The following is a 20,046-nucleotide window of genomic DNA, read 5'->3' on the forward strand; positions in this document are numbered from 1 at the left end:
TTCACCAATTTTAAGAAATAAAAAGGCCATTAATTGGATGATTTGGAATTTAGGGTTTTAGTTGGAAAAAATCTTCAAAAATTTATCTTTTTTTTCGAATTTTTCTCCTAACCAAAATACTACACTTAATTTAGATTTTTTTATCACTAACTATATGTAAAAAAATTATTAATCTAATTATTAGCACTAACTATGTGAGGAGTTTTTAGATATTATGAAAATAATTTAGATAAGGGGTTTTTAAGTTATTAACGGGTGATCGATTTTTGTCGGGGAATCCCTCTATTGGGATGTGAAGCCCATACATTCGTACTTAAAGCACGAAATGAGTTGTCTTTAAGACATATACACATGCCGGATATGTTGCTGGTGTTGTGCTCCTGCTATCATGTATATTTTAGATGTTATAGTGCATAATTATTCAGGCCAACCATTTTTTATTTGATTACTTATTTTCGATGCACATGTTTCATATTTCACATGATTCCTTAACAAAAATTACGCCAGTGTGTTGCACAAATTTTGGCTCTACAACATCTAACTCTTTCTTATTCCCCTCTCTATAAGTACAATAAGCTGCCAAATATAGTGTATTGTGAGTTTATTGGTCTTTATTAGAGGTGCAGGTTCTAGGGCTGGTGCTTCTAAGTTGGACTGGGAGACCCTATTGAGAATAGCCCTGAAAGCTGCAGAAGGTATGGAATATCTACATGAACATGTCAGCCCCCTGTCATTCACAGAGATTTTAAAAGCAATAACATTCTATTGGATCAAAATTTACATGCTAAGGTTTCAGATTTTGGATCAGACCAGGCTGGAGGTCATGTTTCCACGAGAGTGTTAGGTACACGGGGATACGTCGCCCCCGAGTAAGAAGCAACAGCCTATTATATAATTTTACATCTCACAACATTCCCTCTCTTCATTAGTGTATGTATGAACGTTTATATCCTTCGCTGCTCAATTGAACAATATCCTTCGCTGCTCAGTTGAACAAAGATGTAAAGAAAAGTATTCTTCGTGAACAAATTTTCGCTACTTAATAAAACGAAATCCTGCATATGTGCAGGTATGCATTGACAGGTCATCTGACAACCAAATCAGATGATTATAGTCATGGTGTTGTTCTTTTGGAGTTGCTTACAGGGAGGACTCCAGTTGACTCACAAATACCTTCTGGGAAGGTGTGCTTGTATCTTGGGTATGTTCTTTTTATTGGACGATCAAAGGGGGTCCCTATGTGTGGAAAAAAAACTCATTGATGTGTGTCACAACAAATGTGCATAGAAAATTAAATTGAAAATTTTATTCTCACAATTTCACCATTTGAGGTACAAAAATGAGATAATTAAAGAAATTGTTGATCAACAACAACCAAAAGAACAAATTAATTGTTCAAGGTTACTTGAAAACTTCATTAAGTCAGTTGGAATTGATTAAAAATTGAAATACAAAGCAAACAATTGAAACACTTATGTTTCAGTTAAGCATATGAAGATGATTGCTTTCTGGGTCGGGTTTCTGCATACAAAACCACATTACCGAACCTACCCGATTATCTTATTATAATAAAGAAAAGAGGAAATTAGGCTCAGGCCCAACCCATGGATAACCCATAATATGAGGCCCTTAATTAAAAAAAGTTTAAATTTAGGCCCCGAGTTTTTAAAAGACCTTGATACCCTTATGCATATTGTCAAGCCCATAATTAAATAAAATTTAAATCTAGGGCCAAAATTATTAAATCTAGGCCCGAAATTATTAAAATACAGTGCGAAGGTGTAAACAGAAGTTACACATGCATGTGGCATGTGTAACCAGAAGTTACACATCCTTATGATATGTGTAATGCAAAGTTACACTTGTATATATATGCAAATAAATAGACATAAAAAAAAAACACAAAAAAAAAAGTTATTACTTTAATATTCATTTACAATAATTTCTTAGCATGTGTAACTAGAAGTTACACACGCATCTGTTTAGTGTAATTGAGAGTTACATATGTGTCTATCTAGTGTAACTGAGAGTTACACATGCATCTGACTTGTGTATTCAGCGTCAATTCCAGTTCCAGCGAGACCATTACCACGTTTAAGCAATTAGCTTTTATGAAGTTATCTAAAACCTGAAATATAACAACAAGCAATCAGTATTTATACGATTAAAATGAACAGTACATAAAACAATGTATATTTCAGTTTCACAAGCATCTGACTAGTGTAGCTAGCGGTTACACATGCATCTGAATTGTGTAACTGAGAGTTACACATGCATATAACATGTGTAACTAGGAGATACACATTCATCTGGCTAGTGTAGCTAGCAGTTACACATGCATATGACTAGTGTAACTAGGAGTTACACATACATATTGATATGTGTACCCAAAATCAGTATGTGTAAGTAAAAGTTACACATCTAATTAACATGTGTAACTTGCAGATACACATGCATCTGAATGATGTAACTAGGAGTTACACATGCATCTGACTTAGATATGTCAACATAAAATCAGCAAATCCATCTCTAAATGAATAACACTAGCAAAAACGAGAGGTGACTATCAAGCAATTACCAGTCATAAAATAATACAGTTAACCTTGCAAGTGAATGAGAAGCTCTTAATTAAGATATCACTGCTTCAGCAGAAAGACGTTGTTAGCACTGTATTAACAGAAAGACGTTTTACAGCGCTAGGCTAGATGTACCTAAGCCATTTTCATATTATCGATGACGAAGGACATTTTAAGCAACAGAAAGTAAAGCTTCAGACAGTAATTATACTGGCAGAATAATACAAACACCTGGGAACCTTGTGCTAGCACATTAATATCGCAAAAAATGATCACACAACTGATTCAGCAGGGTATAGATATGAACCCAGGAAAACAAAATGCATGTGTAATCAGTAGTTACACATGTAAACAATAGTTACACATGCATATTAGCATAAGTTACACATACAATCATCATGTGTAACTAGAAATTACACATCTAATTATTATGTGTAACTATAAGTATAACCTGCATCTAATTAGTCTAATCTGCATCCACTACTACTCCCTACTACTAGGACTTGATGTTCTTTTCTCAATTTCATAAATATCACCACTATAACATATCCCATCAAATTAGCATGTGTAACTATAAGTTACATATGCATATCCCATCAAATTAGCATGTGTAACTATAAGTTACACATCTAATTTGCATGTGTAACTAGTAGATACACATTTATTTGGCTTGTGTACCTAGAAGTTACATATTTAATTAGCATGTGTAACTACTAGTTACACATCCATAGTCTGCCAATGCTAGTTAAACGTGCAAATTGTCATGCATATGGCTTGTGTGATGTGCAGTTAAACAGATGTATGAGTTAAGTGAAACCATTCCAGACCTATATCCATATACTACCTTTCAAGAAAAAGAAGTAGCTAGTCGTAAGTAATCAAGAAGGCTTACTTGATAACGGTGTTCACTTTATCTGTCTGGATGTTGTACATCTTCTTGAAAGCATCCTTGTTTTCTTCTTCTTGTTGTCTTCAATCTTCTTCATTGCGGACTCGGTGGTGAGTGGGTATTTCAGGATCTGGTAATGGTCCAGCTTGTTCCTTGGTAGTGCACTAATATATACTTGGGATTCCTTGCCTTCTGCAATGTCTTTGGCCTGTGAAATATGACTGATGTGCAGATATTCTTAGCCTTCTTCTTAATGGTTGATGCTCCAGCTTTGACAGCCTTGGAAGCTTTGTTAGCCAGCACCTTGGGGTCAGCCTTCTTAGTAACTACATGACAAGCAAATGATATCAGTACCATAGCAGCTAGAACACTTCTCATACAAATGAACAAAACAGGACATCCAAAAATCAAAAACCAATGGACACAGAATAGTCAAATCTATCTCATAACTGAATAAACTAGAGCAAGTATACAAAACTTAATAGTTCACCCTTACAGAGTTACAGACTCTACAAAAAGAAGGTAAAATTAAAAATGTTACAGTTAGATAGAAGTTTCATATTAGGTTACATATGCATATACCATCAAATTAACATGTGTAACTATAAGTCACACATCTAATTTGCATGTGTAACTAGTAGATACACATTCATTTAGCTTGTGTACCTAGAAGTTACACATTTGATTAGATGTGTAACTACTAGTTACACATATATAGTCTGCCAATGCTAGTTAAATGTGCAAACTGTCATGCATATGGCTTGTCTAATGTGCAGTTAAACAGATGTAATGTGCAGACCTATATCCATATACTACCTTTTGATATACATTCATTCAACGGAAAGCATTGACCCCTTTGATATACATTACAAAATCCATATACTACCTTTACAAGGATGCATAAGTCAACAGTAAAAACCAATCATTGACAGGGATGCTACCGTAGTAAATTTATCAGAACAAGTTAACCTTGATCACAAAAAAAACATAAACATTTAAAAAAGAAGAGAACCTTGTGAAATCAGCTAATTACCTGTCACCACTAGCACCAGTAGTAGAAACTTAAAATAGTTCATCCTTTATCTTCTCATCATCTCCTTCAATTCATCAATTCTGAAAAACACCACCACTGACTTCAAAATCCTCCTTCAAACCTGCTCCAATACCACCACCTCTACCACCACATCCTCCTCATACTCCTCCAGATTCTGCATCTCCACCATCAACACCACCATAGATTCGTTAACCAAACTCAACATATATAGTCAAGATAAGCAACATAAAAACACCAACAAGAGTCCACAACTAGCTCCATTAGAATTATGAGAGATCAGCGTTTTTATTAAATGGAGAATTTAACTAGTATTATCAACAAATCGGCAGAAACAAACAACAAACCTAAACATACCTAGATTCAAAACCTGTTGATTCAATAAAAATAATGTTCTTCTCCGATCTGAATAAAGTCAACGAAACAAAAATCAGAACCTTATCAAACTAAGAAAGTAGAACTACTAAATCAGGAAAACCTATTGAATTAAATAGAAAACCTTACCTGAAGTAGCTTCGAAACAACAAATTAGAGTCAATTTTGTTTTCGGATCACATAACTAGGAATTTTAATTGAATTAAACAGGATTAGAAGGGAGAAACTTATCTTTCTCACTTTTTGTTGTTGAATCTTCAGATCTAATAGTTGATGACGAATTCCATTGTCTCTGCATCTCGATTTCGACTTATTCACAAACAAGTGATGATCTACAAACATCATCAGTAGATACAGATACAGAAATAGAGATTGATGTCATTTTTTCCTCTTCGTCGTACATCGGCATCCATAGATGACATAGATCGAAAACCACTAAATTCTTTTAGCAGAAGATTGAGTAGAACAAAAATCTCTATACATAATTCATTCTTTCTAAATCACAGATCGATTTGCTTGCAAATTGTTGATGTGAAATCAAATCAGAAGATTAGATCTTGTACAACCGAATAGATAAAACCCTAGAAAATGAATCTATGAGAGCAACTCTGGTTTTAGACGGAGAAAGAAAATGAAATAGAAAATGAAAGTATCTTCTGTTATTCCTCTTGTATAAATATTAAAGGGTAGCCTTGGTATTATTAAAATTCGTAATAATTAATTATGGGCCAGATCCGAAGAAAATTTGATTTTTTGGGCCTAGTAATATCATTTTCTTAAAGTATGTAGTTGACAGTGGATGATCCATTTAATGGGGCTTCTATATGTTTGAACCCATATAGTTGGGGCTTCTATATGTTTGAACCCATATAGTTGGGGGTTCTAGTATTTTTCACTAAAGAAAAGAAAATGGGTCTTTTTGGTGGTCATGTGCACCTGATAATACCAAAATACCCCTCCATTTTTATTTCACTAAAATATTAATCTAACAAATAACACTCTCTTCCTTGAAGACCATTAATCGTTCCTTCACTGCCACTAACAGCATCACCTCGACCGCACTGGGAACACCTGCACCTCCACTGCCTCCATCATCTAAACACCACTTCCACCGCCGCCACCGATACCACCTCCACTAAACAACATGATTTATTACCCCTACCGTTCCACCACCGTTAGAAAACATAACAGGATTATTAACACCGCCGCCCCACTTGACCATGATCAACACCCACCACCACCATCTACACGTTCTCCACCATATGTATTATTTATCAGAAATTAAGAAGAGAATATATGATATTTTCAGAAAATACCAGATCAAATTTATATCATATTCATTGGATCTAAGAGTACACCACCGCACATGCATGGGTGATCAAAATCTCTACGATTGTAATTAAAGACTAAAACCTTAGAACAATTCAACATAAACTTCTTTGCCTGATAATAATCAAATATTATCAATCGTGTAACTTCAATCGTTCCGGCTACTGTTCTTCTGCAGCTGCTTTGTTTTTTCCTTTTCTGTTCTTGATGATCATCCCCAAATCCACCTTCAATTCATTAATACCACCATCAACAGCTCCGCCGCCACCACCGGCACCACCTCTGCTGATCAAAAACAAATAAAAACATAGTAAAAAAAAGGTTTGAAATAATACTATGATCAAAATCAAGTTCAATAAATACATAAATCACTGAAATAAAAAATCACTTGATTCCACCCCTCCCTAACAAGAAATCCTATTTATTCTTCATTTTGCTCTCACTCTCACAGTTCAGATGTTTAGAGAAGAAAGAGACTCATAATCTTGAAAGGTTTTCCACACTGGATTAGTGTATGATTTGACCATTACATAAGAGTCGTTTCTTCTAGAGATATCCGACAAAATCACACGTGTATGTTACAAGCTTTATGCCGTTCGATTGAACTAAGATACCCATAGACATATTTCCATTATATGCGTGCAAGTGATGTGTATGCGTACAAAAATGAATGGGAAGTGGGAACCCATAGAGCAAACCTTAAGTATTCCTAATTTTTCAAGTCTGTCTATAGGCTCTTTTTCTTCTTCTTTCGGAAGAATACCTGATGTTGTAAAATAAAAACTTTTATACGCCCTCTCTTTTTCTGAAAAATAGTTCTCATTATCTTTTTAATTTTATATATTTTTAGACTAAAATGAAAATAAATGATACTAATACTTCTTTTTTAAAATGGAGTACATAAAATCAAAAGATGTAAAAGGTATAACACCAATATATGCAAGCTAAGTGCGATAGGGACTACCATCGCCACCGTCATCACTATCATCATCTTTGCCGCCGCCACCACCAATGCAATGTCATTAAGGCACGAATTATCCACTGATCGCAACCGCCACTATTATCATCGCTGCCGTCGCCACCAATGACAGACCATTATGGCACAAATTATCTACAATTATAATGAAACGGCAGAGCAAGTGCATCATGCGCATAGCCATTACAGCCGGTTACATCTACGACGTTTAAATCGTGTAAAGCAAGTATACAACAAATTCTCGAAGTACTTAACATCGCGCACACCTCATATGCTTTCGGGTTTCAAAAATGGATCGGCAAGTGCATCGCACATGCGTCTTTGCTAGTTAACATAAAAAAAAACAAGAGAGATGAACAATTAGAAAATCAAAATCTGTCTCTGAACCACAAAACTTATGCTTTAAGTTCCACGACATATACTGAGGAAATCCAAATTATACTAACATCATAAAGCCTGAAACAACATCTGAAACTTTAGAGTTTGATTCATTCACTTACAATTACACAAAAAACAAACTAAATCTAAGGAAATTGAAAGGTATGGGATTGTTAATCAATATCCTTGTTGATTTCTTTGTTATGAAAATTGATAAATCGTAAATGGGTTTTGTATCCTAAATTTAAGCGAATGGATGATTTTGAGAACTGCGTATATTAAGGATTTTATGTTTGTAGAGAATTAGGTTGTAGATTTATATACCCATGTTGTAATTGTCATGGAACTAATGATTCAATTTGATTAATACATGTTTTGTATCTTTTCAATCATGTTTTGTGATTCCTTCCAATCAAGTTTGCTTTCTCATATGTCAAAAAGAAACGAAAAAATACGAACATGAGAGAGCAAATTTGATTAAAAGTAATCACAAAACATGATTGAAAAAATACAAAACATGTATTAATCAAATTGAAAAAAAATTCAATCATGTTCAATTGGACTTCATGAAAAAAATACTAAAAAAATAAAAAACTAAATCACTCTTTATCCCCCGCCTCTCTTTTTCTCTATATTCTCTCCTGAACTCTGAATCCCTTGTTTTTACTTCCCAAATCTCTATTCTTAATTTCTCCAAGATGTCGTCCATGGCTATGCTAACCACTTTCTCTCTTACGAATTTACAGTGAAGCCATATCTTACATCAATCACATATCATATTTAAAGAAGGAATGAATACTTCACAACACAACGAAAAACACAACTGGTGAGTATTATCAAGGTGTCTCTAGTGGTTAGATGTTCTTTTTTGCGTGTATGTAAGTTTGGGGTTTTAGGAAATTTGAAATTTGGGTAACAAATTAATACTGTTGGAGAAACTATAAAATAGTCCCACATAGCTAACTCCTTAGCCTAGATTTTAATATATATGGTGTGGAGCCAATCTACTCATTGCCAATTTGTTTTGAGTTGGAAACCCACACACTTCAAACATGGTATCAGAGCTAGGCCCGTATGAGAGTGGAATGAAAAGTAGACCCAAAGGGCGCCCGTCCACCTGTACAGAGGTCCATGTTGTAGTGGCTTAATCTCCGCCGTACACGTGGAGGGGGAGCATGTTGGAGAAACTATAAATTAGTCCCACGTAACTAACTTCTTAGCCTAGATCTTAATATCTATGGTGTGGAGCCACTCCACTCATTTGAAGATGGTTTTCCCTTTTATTGTGTTTATGAAGAAATCAATCTAATTTCAAAAACAATTGAAGTATACAGCCTAGTTTGATTATTATTTTTTGAAGCCGCTTAGTTTGCTAGTTTTGTTCAAAATTGAAACTCAATTTTAAATTACGTTTCTTTTTGAAAGAAATTGATTTTTAGTTTTAAACTGGCGATCGTTTCTTTTCGTCGAATCTGAATTTTTCTTTTGCGATAGTTCATGAATTCCCCTTGAATTTTGATATTTAAGGAATAAGTTATCGATTCTACCATGAAGGATCCATAGTTTTTTAATTTAGCTGAGTACCCGTTTCAATTTGTATCTCGATAAGTCGTCTTCTAATTTAGATTTGATCGATCAAAAAGAAAAAAGAAATAAATTATATTTAAGAAGACTGGTGAGTCAGTTTACTGAATGGTTAGGTGCCGACAAATGGAATAGGAAAAGACAATAGACCTGAGTCGATTCGGATCCGACCCCCATACCCGTCATCTTGTTCGCCCGATTTTCTGCAATTATAATAATACAAAATTTTCTCAGCTGCAATTATCCATTGATTTCAAGCTACTATATACTATGATTTTTATCTGATACTTGTTGTTAGTATCTGATACTTGTTGTTAGTTTATTTGGTTTGTTTAGGGGTGCTTATACCCACCCGTACCTACCATTGTTACCCTATCCGTCACTATTTTACCCGTAACCTATCCTCCCCGTCATTTGATGGGTGGGGTGACGGTTAAAGATTCTAGGAATTACTGGTTAATCTAGTATAGGAGAACCGGTTACTGTGTAGTCCAGCACCAAAAGACTATTATTCGCTGATTTTTGGACCAGATTTTTTATTCTCCCGTCCAGCACACGTACGACTGAAACAAAACTGTATTTTGCATATACCAAACGTACCCTTCTGCAACTGTTTATAACGAGGAAATCAAATTCCAACTCTGTTTCTTTCCTTTTTTTTCTTCATCTCAGATCTAGTCTCTCGCTTCTCTGCTGCTGCGTTTCTGTGTCTCTCACTCTCTGCTGCTAGTAGTGTCTCTCACTTCAATTAGGGTCATATCAGATCCGAATTAGGTTTATCTCAGATTCGAATTAGGTTTATCTCAGATTCGAACAAGGTATTTAGTATAATCATTTTTCTCTGTTGTTGTTCTATTTTTTTTTTCTTGAAATCATGATGAATAATTAGGTTTATTCTGATCCGATTTCTATCAGTATAATTTTCTATGATGTACATTGTTAAATTTCTTTATCATTTTCAGTTTAGGATGATTTACATTGTTCAATTCAGTTTTCGTTCGATTTTTAAGTAATTTTTTTTTGTGATTTTTGTGTCTTTCAATTAGGTTTATCTCAGATTCGAATTAGGTTTATCTCATATTCGAACAGGGTATTTATTACAATCATCTTTCTTTGTTGTTGCTCTATTAGTTTCTTTGTAATCTGATTTTTGTATATTTTGAGATATGTTTGTTCATTAGACAGATTGTGTAGTAATTTTGTTTTTCTTTTTATTAGTGTTCTATAATTGAACAAATTGAAACAACAAGCAACCGAGAAAAAGAGATAAATCTGATCAAAGATCAGCCTGAGAACAAAGTTCTATCTGAATTCTTAGCTATTCTCCCAGCCGCCCTTCTTACAAGGTTTTGATAGGGTAAGGACGATCAGAAAGAATCAATTCGTGACTAGCAGTGCCCAGCCAACAATGGCTCTAACAAAAAGAAGGAGAAATTATTAAGGCACCCGTAAGATTACTAATTACACCCATAACAATCCTCCTCAATGTTTATTCAATACACCTCCCTAATAACCACCACATGACAATTAGCTGCAGTTCATTAGCATGCTTTTTTTTTATATGATCATGTGTCTCAAAATATATGGAATATATTGATTCATAGACACAGTACATATTGATATGTATTTGAATGTTTGTTATTTATCCTACATTACATACCAATACGTACTGCATATATCATGCTCTTTTTCATCCTGCAGTACATGTCAATACGTATCAAAATGTATAGCGCATTTCTATTCAGAGACTCAGTACATGTCAATACGTAGTGCATAAAACATGTCAATACATATCAAAATGATATAACACATATCCATTCAGAGACTCTTTTTTAGACTGTAGTACATGTCAATACATATTGAAATGTATAGGACATATACATTCACAGGCTCAGTATACATCATTTCGTATCATATCAATATGTATATTACCAATAGTTATTTGGGGGGGGGTTGTTAATTTTTTGATCATTTTTTACAGGGTCAACATGTCTGACGTTGCTCACGATTCAGATATTGCTTGCTACTCTCATGAATACCACAAGCAATACCACTTTGGATATTTGGTTACATCGTCTTCGACTTTAGAAGATTTGAAGTTTGCCATCTGTAATACGTGGAGCTGGTTGATTCCATCGACTATTGTCTTTAATTATGTCCAGAATGAAGTGATAGTCCCTATTCTTGCCAATGTATCGCTCCAAAGTCTTGCTGCATTACATTTTGCAAAGAAAGCGTCTTTCTTTGATTTTCATGTGGATGTTATTTCAGATGGAGGATCTAGTTCTTCTAGGCATATGGATGTTGACAACAATGCAGACTTAGTTGTGAGGGCAAAAAACAGTTATTTGAAAGATGGTAAAGAGGTTCCAAATGTGCTTTTTTTTCAGATTGTTGGGAGAACATCTTTGAGTATACAAAATAATTATTCTATGGTGGTGTTGATGTTATACGTATGGCTTGCAAAAATACTGCATGAGAACTGGATATAAGGTAAATAAGTTGAGAATGACCTTGAGAGATTCACCGCCGTATGCAGCGAGAAAGGTTGTTCATAGAGGCTTCATGCAACTGCCATTGGTAGTTCTATTGATGTTTATAAGATAAAGGAATATGTTGGGAGGCATACCTATGGTGGTGATTATATGTTGAAGAATCCAACTATTTCGAGAAAGCTCATGAACAATATAATTCATGAGCGTGTCAGGCACAACCCTCTCATAAAGCCAGCAGAGATTGTATATTATGTTAAAGTTGGAGGCGGGATCCCCATCCTGTATCACCATGCATATCATGCACTTGAGTTGTCACATAAACATATTTTTAGAGATGATGTCAAGTCGTACACTGATCTTGCGTGGTGGGTGAATGCAGATAGGGAAACAAACCCTGGGTCATATATTTATTTCGACAACAATGATGCATGATAAGTGCATATTTTATATATTTTTAGTCCCATTCCATGATAGTATTTGCTTTATATTCTTGCGAATTATTGTATATTACGTTTGTTTTCTTTTATTTGTGTTCTATTAGGTGAATCATCCAAAAGAAGCGAATTGGCACTCAATTATGCAATAAAAGGAGTTAGCTATAAGCTGAGAAAGGCCAAAGACCAAGTGGAACTCATTCAACTCTAGAAGTTCTTACCATCACCTTGAAGAGGACGAAAAGATGAAGCCAACAGAGAAAGAATGGAGTCATTCCAACGTCGTATGAAGATTTTATGGGCGTCTGAAGCAAGTCAAAGTTCGCGAAGATATCGAAGCACATAATTTATAAAGGCACGTGCCCATATTACTAAAGGCAGCCAAGGAACAGGAATGAACTGTCAGTCCTCTAAGACTGACAGTTGAAAGCGTGAGGGTCAAAGGCAGACAACAAACTCACCTGGGGCTGCCACCATCATCTTCTTCCTTACCATTCAGGAGACCGGTTCAGGAAACTGAAATTTTAGGTTACTGCCATTGGCAGTTGACGGAGATAGTTGTTGTGAAGAACAGAGTCAGAGATGGAGTATGAACTGCATTTATAGTATAGACTGTTAGTTTCTGCTCGAGCTTGGCAGTGAAGTGGAAATGGTGGTGATTACCGGAGGAAGGTCAGAGAGAATATGGGGACTGATAATAATGAAGTTTGGTCGTGACAAAAGTCCAAGGAACGGGGGACTGAGAAGTATGGATAGTCTGAGCTCGAGTTTACAAAGAAAAGCAGGGATTTCTGCTGATCAACTTATGTTGCTATATATCGGGATGATGAAGATGGAGTTGTGGACAGAGAAGATTGGTCGGAGAATAAGGCAGTGGTGCGGTTGATGGTTGATGAAAGCTCGAGCAAAGGAATCGGTTCAGACTCACTGGATCTGGCGATGACGCTCTAAGTATTAATGGTGTTTGGTTTCGATGGCTGCGACAATGAGTGTTAGCTATGGTTAACGATGGAGAAAAGAGACATGGTTAGCTATGGTTAACGATGGAGAAGAGAGACATATGTTGGGTGCAATAATCAAAAACAAGGAAAAATCAAATAAGCAAAAGTTATTGATACTTATATCCTTTATAATGGAAGTGATCGATTTGATGAAACGAATGAACTCCCCATATCTCCGCAACAGCAACAAGGCAAAACTTTGGAAAAACAGAGTGAGTCACATGTTCAACACGTTGCCCTTAAGACATTAGCGTCCGGCTACACTCAAGAGTGATGCTATAGCCCTCATAGGACGGATATCTCTAGGATAAAACACCTTAATACACCTATTACTAGCATATGTAGTAGTCGCTCAACTTGAGCTTGGCAACTCCGAAAAAACCATAAAGGAAAATCTCGAACGCTTGAGAAAAACAATATAAAATATTTTTTTCCATTGGGGGTCCCTCTAAATATAGAGCAACCCCTTTCCCATAGATTTTACAAAAATAGTGAATTTGTTTATATAATTGACAAATACAACTTAAGAAGAAAAACTCCCCGATGTGGGACTAAAAGGTTTATATAGTTTCTTAAAACTACTAAAATTGGAAACTCCACGATGTGGGACTAAAAAGTTTCATCAATCACCATACCTTCGGCAAGAATTTCATTCATAATTTGCTGGAGTTCAAGGAATTGATCAACCACAGATTTGTCATTCACCATTTTATACTCATAAAGCCTAGCTACCAAGAATTTCTTACTTCCGGCTGTTTCAGCTTTGGTATTTCGCCTACAAAGCAGCCCATAAATCAAAAGCAGAGAATTTTTCTTTAGCATTGTAAAAATCATACAAAGCATCCTCCAAGCAATTCAGAATATGATTTTTAGACATGTAATTGTTCCTCTTCCATTCTTCTAAAGAAGACTCACGACCAGCATCATTCAGTGATTCATCAAAAGGTTTCAGAACATATGAATCCAACTCATGGTAACTTAGAAAGAATAACATTTTTGACTGCCACCTCTTAAAGTCTTTTCCAGAAAACTTTGCAGGCCTTTCAACATCGTTCTTACCCATTGTTACAGACAGAAAACAGAAATATCGTGTTAAGATTGTTGAGTCTGTAACAATAAAACACTCAAGAAAGATGTTAGAAAGATGTAAGAATAAAAGGATTAATTTCTGGAAAGTAAATAGACACTCAATTGGACTGCAAACAGAGGACAGAGTCACGTGTTCAACACGCTGTCCTTAAAACGATATTTGACCGGTACGCCTCAAGAATGAGTGATGCCTATACCCTGTGGTCAAGTTCGTATCCAGGATAAAACTGCCCGTTGCAAGCACTGTTAGCACTATAGTACTTGCCCACTCTTACGACCTCAACAACAATTGCGCACGGAATGAAAAATAAAGGACCACACAAGGGGAGAAGACGAAAAGAAGAGGATAGTAGCTCTTCTGTACACAAAACGAAATGAGAGAAAGTGATCGCTTTATATAGGGGAGAATAGAGAGGTCTCATAAACGCGCATTAAAACAATTTCAATTAATTCAGATTTTTTCCAACGGTTTGAAACGTTCATGCGTCATTATGTTTGATATAAAATGTTCATGCAAATTTAAATTTGAAATAAAAACGTTCATGCAAATTAATGTTGATATAACGTTCATGCATAGACATAAAGTTGCCCAAAGATTTATTTTGTTTGAAATCTTTTAAGTATTAATTCAAAAATTCAAAAGAAGTTTTGCCAAAAAAGATAAGTCTTGACCCGAACCCGAGCCCGAGCCCGGCCCGCCCGCACGGACGGACGGTGGCGGCGGCATGCGTGCTTCGTTGCGAAGCACCGCGCTGTGTGAAAATGTGTGATTGCACCAACTAGACCATTGCCTAAGTCCTCTCCCTCGCACAAAAGTGCTAATGACCCAAGGGCCACTCTAATATCAAAATTTTCAATACTTATGGAGAGGTATCATCTTTAGTTTTCCCTATGTGGGACTAAAGATTCATTCACAAATAGTGAAAATGAGCTAGTGTCCTTAGTGACCAATAAATCCTAAGTTCCAATCCCACCAAGACCAAAAACCAAACTATTTTATAAACTCATTTTCTCTAACAACATAGAGTTGCTATTACGTGATGGAAGGAAGAAATCCATAAGCAGATGGTTTTCACGGAGATCCTGGTATACGCGGGAGTTATTGGCTTCAGAAGATTATGAAACTCTCGATTACCAGAATATCCGTGGATGGCTAGTTTTAAAAGTCAGGGAGAAAATAAATTCACGAATGCGGGAGTTACCATGAAAAGACGAAGGGAAAAGTGAAAGTTCATGGAAATTTATTTCTCACGGAGGCATGAGTATCCGTGATTCTGACGGGCGAAAACTGAAAACTCAGGGGAATTATTTTCTCACGGTGGGATATCTGTCCGCGGAAATTGAAGTTGAAGATTACATTGTCAGTCTCAGGGAACTGACAGCTCAAGAAGATTAGCTGAGAATTATATTTGTCAGTCCTCTATATCTGACAGTTGAACAAGATCAGTTGGGCTGGGCTCCTGCCACCTACGCAAGCCTTTGAGACAATCTCAAGATATTGTGGTGCGGCCAAACTTGGCCGTGACCTGCTTATGCTAGTTTGGCGAGTTTTTGGAAACCATTTGACCGGGACTCGAGACACGGGCGAAACTACTATTTGGGCAGCTATATAAGAGATATTTTCTATAATTAATCTTAATCTTTTATCAAGTTTTTCGAGAGAAGAACACAAGGAAGAAAAGCTAGGTTTTGTAGCGATTTCATTATCGTAACGATTTCTCTTCCATTTTCTTATATGTTTAATATGGGTGTTTCTACATCCAAGAGTAGCTAAACCCATAATTGATTGAGGATGAATTCTAAGTTCAAGACTTGATTTGGATTAATATATGCATCTATTTTGAGTTCTTCATATGATTATTATTTGCTTCTACTTTAATGAATGTCTATGATTGATTAATTGATTTCTCTAAGTGGCCAACTATAGTAGTTTATTGACTGATTTATTGCTAGTAAAGGGTTAGGATATCCGTGTCATTGTTGAATAACCCATATACAAGTAGAAAACGTGAGACCTTGCAGAGGGATTCTGTGGAGCAATCGCGTGTAGAACAACATTAGAAAGTGGACCTTGCGCTAAGAGTCTAACTATTAAGATTAACCTAAGTCATAAAATATAAAGCATTCGACTAAGCTACACCTTGAGTACGCTACTACTTAGTGGCTTAGACAAATAGAATCTGATATTCGAGCGCTTCCAGTGACCAAAGGACTTTAGGGGATAACACTGCGCTAGTTGTTATTCCATGGTTGATAATAATCTATGATTAATGATGAATTGATGAATATATTAACTCATTGACGGTTTAGTAATGAAGAAGGGTTCCTCGATCATATTTTTCTATATTTCTTACAACTTAATCCTTCAATTACTTTGTTTATTTATTTTTAAATCTAAAACAAAACCCCCATTGTGACCTTTTGAACAAATAAATCTCACTGCTCTTCATGGGAACGAACTTGACTTTCATTATATTACTTGTTAATTGAGTGAAATTAAGATCACTAATTTGTTGTACCCACAACACGCATCAATGCAACAAAGATATTCAATAGACTTTTTATTTGCTCTGGAGCTTGTAGAGAGGGCTATAAATTCTGTCGTCCGATGATATTCTGTGATTGTACATTTCTTACTGGGACTTTTAAAGGAGCTCCCATGGCGGCAACATGTCTTAACGACAATAAAGGTAACTGTTTTTTTTTTTCATATGACAACTACATGTCTTAACGGCAACATGTCTTAATATGTACTGCCTATTTCTGTAACAATACAAGGACATATAACTAGTATAACTAGTATTGTTTATGCTTTAAAACAACAAAAAACAGTGGGATAGAACAAGGACTACATGTTGATATGTAGTGTCTGGTAGTTAGATTACTCATTGACTACAATACTAAAAATGAGTATACTACTACATATTTGACCTTACTGAGTATGAGGTAAAACATACTGCATGTCAATATGTAGTGTCAGCTTTTCACATACTCAAGCAGTTGGTTATTATTTTCCTTTTTGCAGAAAAAAACTACATATCAATATGTTGATATGTACTGGTTGTTTTCCTTTTAGCAGTTGCTTAACATAACTAATAATTCCTTTTGCAGGTTTTTATCCTCTCGCATATGCATTAGTTTCTGTAGAAAATAATGACAATTGGGAATGGTTTTTCAAGAATCTGAAGGAAGCTTTGGATGATGATCGCCCTATCACTTTTATGACAGACCTATGTGATGGGTTGGTTAAATATATTCCCAAAGTGTTCTCTAATTCTCATCATAGCTATTGCTACTTCCCCTTGGGCCAAAGCTTACCTATCGCAAAGTCTGACAAAAAGTATAAAGAAGTGACTGATGCTTTCCAAAAGGAAACATATGCGCTTTCTCCTGCAAGATGCGAGGAAGCTCTTCAAGAAATGGTTAATTTGGGAAGGCCTTGGGTTGATGACTATTGTCGCAACATTCCAAGGGAAAAGTGGTTCAGCGCGTTCTTCAAGGGATGTAGGTATGGTCAGACTTCTTTAAGCATTGCCGAATCATTTAATAATTGGATTAACCGTGAGAAGAAGTTACCTACATGTGCGTTCCTTGACAAGATCAGGTTTGTATCAGTTTCCTTTGTCACAGTACAAGCTTATATGTAGTGTTAAGATTTTATTAGTTTCTTTGTAACAGTACAAGCATGTATGTTTTGTTTTAAGGATGCTCCACTAATCTACGTATAATGTAGTAAAATAGACTTGTTGTTTCCTTGTCGTGTAGGCTACGTATAATGGAGTTGATGTCAGAACGTCGCGAAGAGAGTGTATTGATGAACCCAGAACTGTTAACCCCTGAGTATCAAGCCTTGCTTGAACTACACATTCAAATTGGCCGTCCCTGGAAAGTTAGTCAGTCACATTCTAACGTCTATGAAGTGCATTCTCCAAGGTTAGCATTTAAACTTAATCTCTATCATCTGAATTTTAGTTATTTTTTTTTCTTTTAAGTATCATGCTCTGTGATGTGATATCCACCAAACTAGTATCTTAGGTGTACTGCAGATAACATATCAATATATATTGTATAGATATTCAGTAGATAATATGGTGTGTTTTGTGTGTGCAGGTCTCACATGGTAGATCTAAAGAAAAAAAGTTGTACTTGCCAACGATGGCGTGTGTATGGTTTTCCATGCTCGCACGCTACTGTAGCTATTGATAGATCTGGAGGAATGATGTTTGATTACGTCGACGATTACTTCAAAGTTACCTGTTATCGTGAGATATATTCAATAGCTATTTGTAAGGATCTACCTTACAAACAACACATAACAGCTCAAGGAAGATAAGAACAGTGAGAAAAAGAGAAGAAGATAAGAGTTTTTGGATTAATAATTTTCTACCACACACTCTCTACAACACGGGAATATAAACTGAAAAAGCAGGGTACCAAAGACCAATGTCCAAATATCAATCAATTTCAATCAACAACCAAAGGCCGGATTTCCAGTTGATTGATTCAAACGCACAACATGTGATATTTCAATTATATAACAAAATATAATGCGGAATAGAAATAACACAGACACCAGAATTTTGTTAACGAGGAAACCGCAAATGCAGAAAAAACCCGAGACCTAGTCCAGATTGAACACACACCGTATTAAGCCGCTACAGACACTAGCCTACTACAAACTAACTTCGGTCTGGACTGTAGTTGAACCCCAATAAATCTCACACTGATCCAAGGTACAATTATTCTCCTACGTCTCTGATCCTAACAGGATACTACGCACTTGATTCCCTTAGCTGATCTCACCCACAACTAAGAGTTGCTACGACCCAAAGTCGAAGACTTTAATAAACAAATATGTATCACACAGCTACAGGAATAGATAAATCTGTCTCCTACAAAAATACATACAAGTTTTAGTTTCGTCTTTTGACAAATCAAGGTGAACAGGAACCAATTGATAAACCAGACTTATATTCCCGAAGAACAACCTAGTATTATCATTCATCTCACAATAATCTTAATCGACGTGGCGAAAGAAGATATTGTGGAATCACAAACGATGAGACGAAAATGTTTGTGATTACTTTTATATCTTGCCTATCAGAGATATAAATCTCAATCCAATCGTTACGATTGTACTCAAAACGATAGAAGATGCAAGATCAGATCACACAACTACGAGAAAGTAGTATCGGTCTGGCTTCACAATCCTAATGAAGTCTTTAAGTCGTTAACCTGGTTTACAAGAAGAAACCTAAGGTTAAAGGAGAATCGACTCTAGCTAATACAACTAGTATCACACATGAGGTGCGGGGATTAGGTTTCCTAGTTGCTAGAGTTCTCCCTTATATAGTCTTTCAAATCAGGGTTTGAAATCAATGTTAGCTTGGTAACAAAGCATTCAATATTCACCGTTAGATGAAAACCTGATTAGATTCAAGCTAATATCTTTCAACCGTTGGATCGAAAACTTAGCTTGTTACACACAAATGAAATGCACGATTTTAGGTTTGTGTAACCGTACCCAAACATGTACATTTGTTGGTTCAACAATAATTAACCAAATGGTTAGCCATATGAGTAATTCATATCAACCATATTCTTCTTCACCATAACTAGTGCAAATGACTCAAATGAACTAGTTAGAGAGTTGTTCAATTGCAAGGAAATCTTATGTAACTACACAAGATACAATCGAAGCAAAAACGATTTGATTCACTCGAATCAGTTCATGAACTTTATAGACACGGTTTGCATTTATCATTCCTTAGTTAATATGAACAAGTTCACAAACAATCGTCTTTAGATATAACCAGCTTAAGTTCGCTGACTTAAGTTCCCCGAAGGAGTTCTCAAACTCCAGCAGATA

General features: G+C 35.7%; 2 long non-coding RNA genes across 2 annotated transcripts; both read right to left on the reverse strand.

Annotated features, from left to right (window-relative positions):
* Positions 1 to 3,648: 3,648 nt before the first annotated feature.
* On the reverse strand, positions 3,649 to 4,925 carry LOC113332560. The gene is made up of 3 exons (XR_003351597.1): positions 4,864 to 4,925; positions 4,499 to 4,673; positions 3,649 to 3,791 (listed from the first exon to the last, which is right to left on the reverse strand). It is a non-coding gene; the product is annotated as an uncharacterized LOC113332560 (long non-coding RNA).
* A 1,268-nt stretch (positions 4,926 to 6,193) lies between these two features.
* On the reverse strand, positions 6,194 to 6,866 carry LOC113332565. Its single transcript, XR_003351603.1, has 2 exons — positions 6,609 to 6,866; positions 6,194 to 6,502 (listed from the first exon to the last, which is right to left on the reverse strand). It is a non-coding gene; the product is annotated as an uncharacterized LOC113332565 (long non-coding RNA).
* Positions 6,867 to 20,046: the final 13,180 nt, after the last annotated feature.

The sequence above is a fragment of the Papaver somniferum genome, chromosome 1 (assembly GCF_003573695.1).
Source record: "Papaver somniferum cultivar HN1 chromosome 1, ASM357369v1, whole genome shotgun sequence".
NCBI classification, from domain to species: domain Eukaryota; kingdom Viridiplantae; phylum Streptophyta; class Magnoliopsida; order Ranunculales; family Papaveraceae; genus Papaver; species Papaver somniferum.